Consider the following 5,681-nt stretch of genomic DNA (forward strand, 5'->3'; position numbering starts at 1 on the left):
CATTTCTGCTTTCGCCAGCAAAAACAAGGGCTGGACACACCAAACTTAGTATGTGTTTGCGCACACACCACCTTCTCTTGCATATAATCTCTGTACACTGTTCATTCGATGTATTCAACCATGTATCAATCCAGGTACATTGTTGTTTGACCCTTGTATGCTGTTTGCAAGTAAATTCACCTGCTTCCAAGAAGGCCTGACTCAGTTTCAATTATTCAAACACTTGGTGAAATAATTCTAGTAACAAATGGTCCTTCGAGCCGGATCCAACATCCTCATCCTCTGGACGAGAAGAGCCTGCACCGGGCACGGGGGAGTCCACGACTCTCGACAAAAGACCTCCAGTGAACATTGCTACAAAAGAGGCTGTCAGCAGACTCTACTTGGACGGAGGAGGGGTGACGGAATCCAGAGCCAAAACTGAGCGAGTCGGGGCTTTCTTGAAATCAGGTGAATATAAACAGCTGATTTTGTTTTGTCCAGGAATTATGGTAGTTCCTTTGTTTTATGTAGATAAACTAGTTTATGAAGCAGTATTTCTCATGGTTTTACCGTAAGGGAGAATAACTGATCGTAGTGTTTGGGAAAATGCACTAAAGAGAAAAATATTTCAACCTGTAGTGTTTGGGGAGATGCACTAGAGACAAACCTATCTCAGCCTGTAGTGTTTGGGGAGATGCACTAGAGACAAACCTATCTCAGCCTTTGGTGTTTGAGAATTTACACTGTCAAAAACAAAAGTCTCACGTACGTAATTAGATGATCATTAGTGTGGGGTCGAGGGTGGTCCCTTTATTCTGACAGATATAGTTTGTTCCATTAAACTGAGAGTTTTATAATTCGGGAAGGTTTTGTGGAAACAAATTGATATCTGGCTGCTTGTTGTTACTTAGCCTGGGGATATAGTACTGCTCCAGGGAGTTAGTCTATGACAGGTTGTTTATTTGTTTTGTTTTGTTATGTTTGTCAATAGTCTACAACTGCAGAGTAGACTTATTAGTTTTATTTAGAATACATCACATAGGGTGTTCTAGTTTTAAATTGGTGAATTTTGTTAATCAATTGGAGGGAATAGGGGTGTTCACCCTGTTAAATTGATTAGATTTTACATTAAAAAAAAAAATTAAATTACTTGTAAGCAACTGCCCCTCTTACATATGATCAAATATCTGACTTTACATTTGATCCAAGCCCCCATCGAGAACAGTAAAGAGAAAGGTGGTGGCCAAAGAGATGAATAAGAGAATGTTGTTGAAAGTGTAAGAGGAAAAAGATTGTTTGGAACTGATTGTTTATGGATGTTATAAAGAAAGAAAAAGTATGTAGGGGAAGGGAGATAGAAGGTTTTAGTAAAGTGTGCATACAATTGTTATGCTGTTATGAGAGAAAGGACGAAAGAGCAACCTATTTGCCACAAACTGTATGTGATGAATGAAATACATGTGTGTCTAACTGAGACTCAGTCTCTGTGAAAAGGAGAAAAGGAGAGAGCACAAGAATGTGTATTGTTGATATAAATTGATTCAAAAACTGGTTAACTGTAAAGACACCTATACTTAACCTACATGTTAACTTTTGTTATTTGAAGAACAAACTATAACACCATGTCAGATTTGGAGAAGTGGAGAGCTTCTCATATCTAGAAGGAATGTGGTGTGTGTGTGATTCAGTCCCATTCAGAAAAGGGAGGGACTGACTGCCTGTGTGTGCTTGAATGCTGCCCAAACACAGACAACCATGTGGAAGAATGAAATCAAACCTATCCTAAAATGTTGTTGTGCGTTAATTGTGACATCTAGAGCAAGCAAAATGGATAGGATGATATTTTAGAAACAACCCTGGCAGAATGATGAGCATTTCTTTTGAGAACATGTTACTGCTCAAATTCATTCTGTTTCAGATGCAAGGAGAAGACGAAGCTGACATGCTTCAATAAGGACAATTGGACACTGAGGAACAATCTGAATCGGTTATGGTAATATCCTACATAACCATTCCCCCAGTGACTGTGATATGAAGGACACTTTGCGTCAAAATGCCACAAAAGGACTTGTTGACCATCAAGACGATCTTGGTTCCTGTTCCCTGGCTTCTGCAAAGGACTGTCCTCTCTGAAACTGTACATAATCGATGTTGCACCAGTACACAAACTTGCATTTTCACAACTGTGATGTTGATGTACTTGATATTATTCTGCTTGACTGAAATATATTTACTCATATGCTTTGCCCTTTTGCTTTGAAGTGTTGCAGAAAATTGCATTAAATATTATAAAAAGGGTGGAATGTTAACAGAATTTAATTTGCTTTATTGTATAATATTTTAATGCACAATACATGCTTTCTGCCTATTGAACTTTGTCCCAGAACCTGAGAACTCCAAAGTGTTTTGCTACAAGTTTGTTGTTTAGCCTTGAAGAAGATTTTGGCCCATACAGAGGTATGACGCATTCATGCACAGTAGTTGAGGAGAAAAGACTCCCTAAATTTCCCATACCCTGTTATCTGCCTAATTGAGAACATTTCTGCTTTCGCCAGCAAAAACAAGGGCTGGACACACCAAACTTAGTATGTGTTTGCGCACACACCACCTTCTCTTGCATATAATCTCTGTACACTGTTCATTCGATGTATTCAACCATGTATCAATCCAGGTACATTGTTGTTTGACCCTTGTATGCTGTTTGCAAGTAAATTCACCTGCTTCCAAGAAGGCCTGACTCAGTTTCAATTATTCAAACACTTGGTGAAATAATTCTAGTAACAACATGATTCACAGTTACCCCAAATACACAACATGGTCATTTATGCACAAATGTAACATTGACTCATGCTCTTTTCATCTGACTGTGTGACTTACTCGGGCAAGGCAAGGCGAGTTTATTTATACAGCACAATTCAGACACAAGGCAATTCAAAGTGCTTCACAGGGTTATTAAGTTACACATATTTAAAAGTTGAAAGGAATTGCATTTTCAAAAAGACAATAAAAACATACAAATAAATAAACCCTGTGTATGTGTTCACTTGACACTGGGAACTGGTTGGTATCATCTAAACTAAAAATGACAGCTCATTCTTGACATTGGAAAAAGAGGTTTGAAGAAGGAAAAAAACCCGATCCCAACTTAATCTTCACTTGCCATCTTTCTCTGGAGAGCGTCTTACTCAAGGAAAAACCACAAATCATGTAATGTGTATTTTCCCAAAATGTCAATTTTTTCCTGAAAGCATGAATTATTTAGAAAAAAAGACGTGTTATTCTTGGCTTAAACAGTAATCAGGCAAAATATTTGGATGTATTCATTTTTCTGAGACATTATTTCTTAAGGCAGACATTCACCAAGCCAGTCTTTGGTGTCACCCTGATGTTTAATGCTTTCGGTTATTTTTGTATCGCATAATTTAGCCAATCAAGCTTTAGCTTGTTGACTAGGCCTAGTTCAGACCTTAAACAGCAATGGGTACAAGAAAAGGAGATAAGAACAACTTTTCTAAGTGATTGATCTCTCCCAAAATACATTTAAATGCACAGAATGTTTGGCTTTCTCTCCTTCTTTGGCAGGGATACCACACACACACACACGCACACACACACGCACGCACGCACGCACGCACGCACGCACGCACGCACGCACGCACGCACGCACGCACGCACGCACGCACACACACACACACACACGTAATTTTAGCATTATACCTGCCATTCTTTGTCTCATTTCAGAGGATCAAGCTGAGCTTTTGACGAGGGAATCCCTTCTGATCTTTAGAAGAAACTGAGCTGGAAATGTGGACTCACTCCTTGGGACTGTGTTGGTGTTTGCATTCCAGTCATTGAGGAGGCTGCAGTCGGCACCGACTCATTAAATTCAAGGTTATCCCATCACAGTGGGGCCTGGAGGGGGGAGTGTGATGTAGGCCTATGAGCCTATCACCACAGCAGGGCACACCACCTATCCCATCTGAGGAAGGAAAGATGCCTCATATTTTACTACCCAGCAAAACTACATTGTTATTAGGCTGTTTATTTCCTATATATGCTAAAGCCTATCAATTTGTAAACATATGTGATAGTGTCATTGCTTTCTTGGTTGACTCTTGAGTGCACTCTCACAGAAAAACACCTTCCAGTAGGCCTAGTCCATATTTAGCGTATTAATTAGATAACACAATACTTTTACATTTTGGGAGGTAGGGTGGGTCTATTCACGCTGCTCAGATAAGAGGATTGATAGCATACCACTCATGTCTGTACACTCACCAGGCTACCAGCCAGCTGCCAATTAGCGTAGCGTACACGGTAGTTTAAAGCCTAGAGAAACACAAAAGGTGAAAGACATTCACTCATCTCACTCCTTCATCTTCAACCGCTTATCCGGGGTCGGGTGGCTAAACAACTAAAATGTTTGAAAGTCAATTTAAAAAAAATACTGAACACTTGGGAAAATAGGCAACAGATATGGCCTTATTCTGTTAAAAGTTATGCAAGACCAGCAGCCGGATAGCTCAGCTAAGCATAGAACAAAGACTGAAAGCAGGGGCCCGAGGCTCTCTCCAAAGATAACAAAACTCTCATATGATACCACTACCCTCTAAATTACAGTAATCAACATTTAATTTCATTTGTTTAAACCCTACAAAAACAAATGGAAAAATTATAAATCTTAGTTGTTTTTGTTAGGGCCTTCCAACTTCTTGAATTCCTTGAGTCTCAGAAGGTTGCATGGCGAATATTCCTTTAAACTAAAGAGAAAGTCCTCAACATTACCCTCCATGAAAGTTTAAAGCATAGATAGCCTTTATTTTATTCAACCCATCATTATTAGGATACTGTATCCAAAACAATTAAAAATCCAAAATCAAATGTGCATTAACATTTTTAAATGTGCACAGTCCATTTCCACTGATAGAAGCAGCCTCCTTGCCGTCAAAAACACATTTATGTCCATGTCAATTAGCCTAATAAAGGAACATTTATTTGAAAACTGTTTCCAGAAAATTCTGTTATAGGCTAGAACTTCTAGCCTATAAAATAAGTAGGCCTATATTTGCCCTGAAAAAACGGAACGAGTGAAATCAAGGGACTACCCTGTTAAATATCTCTTAACTTTGTAGTGATTCAGCATGACCGCATGGCTGCTCTCTCTCTCTCTCTATCTCTCTCTCTCTCTCTCTCTCTCTCTCTCTCTCTCTCTCTCTCTCTCTCGCTCTCTCTCTCTCTCGGCTCGGTCACTTTACAGCTCTCAGCCAAGCAGAGTAGCTTTCAGTCTCTTGGCAGTGTTTGGTGCACGGCTCGGCGCGCAGCGTGGACTTGGAGATGTCTTGGCAGCATTACGCGCGACGACATGATAAACGCAGAAGCCTCATCCTTTAGAAGGAGGAGGTTACTTTGAAGCTGAACGGGACCGGCGCCTTTCAACTTCTGATTTGGGAAGCACTTCTTTCGCAGCGACAATTCTTTATCTTTTTTCCCTGTCGGCGGATGAGACTCAGACGTTCTTTTTCGCAGCAGCAAAAGCAGCGGCGGGTCTTGGATGACTTCGCCTCTTCTTCTCCTCGGGTCACGGTGACTACAGAGGAATGGGAACGATGTAAACAGATCAAATAAAGAAAAAACTCTAACAGAGCAACAGTTATTTTAGAGATTCCACCCCTCCCTCCCCCCCTAAAAAAGAAGAGAGG

This window comes from Ammodytes marinus (assembly GCF_949987685.1).
Source record: "Ammodytes marinus genome assembly, chromosome: 15".
NCBI classification, from domain to species: Eukaryota; Metazoa; Chordata; class Actinopteri; order Uranoscopiformes; family Ammodytidae; genus Ammodytes; species Ammodytes marinus.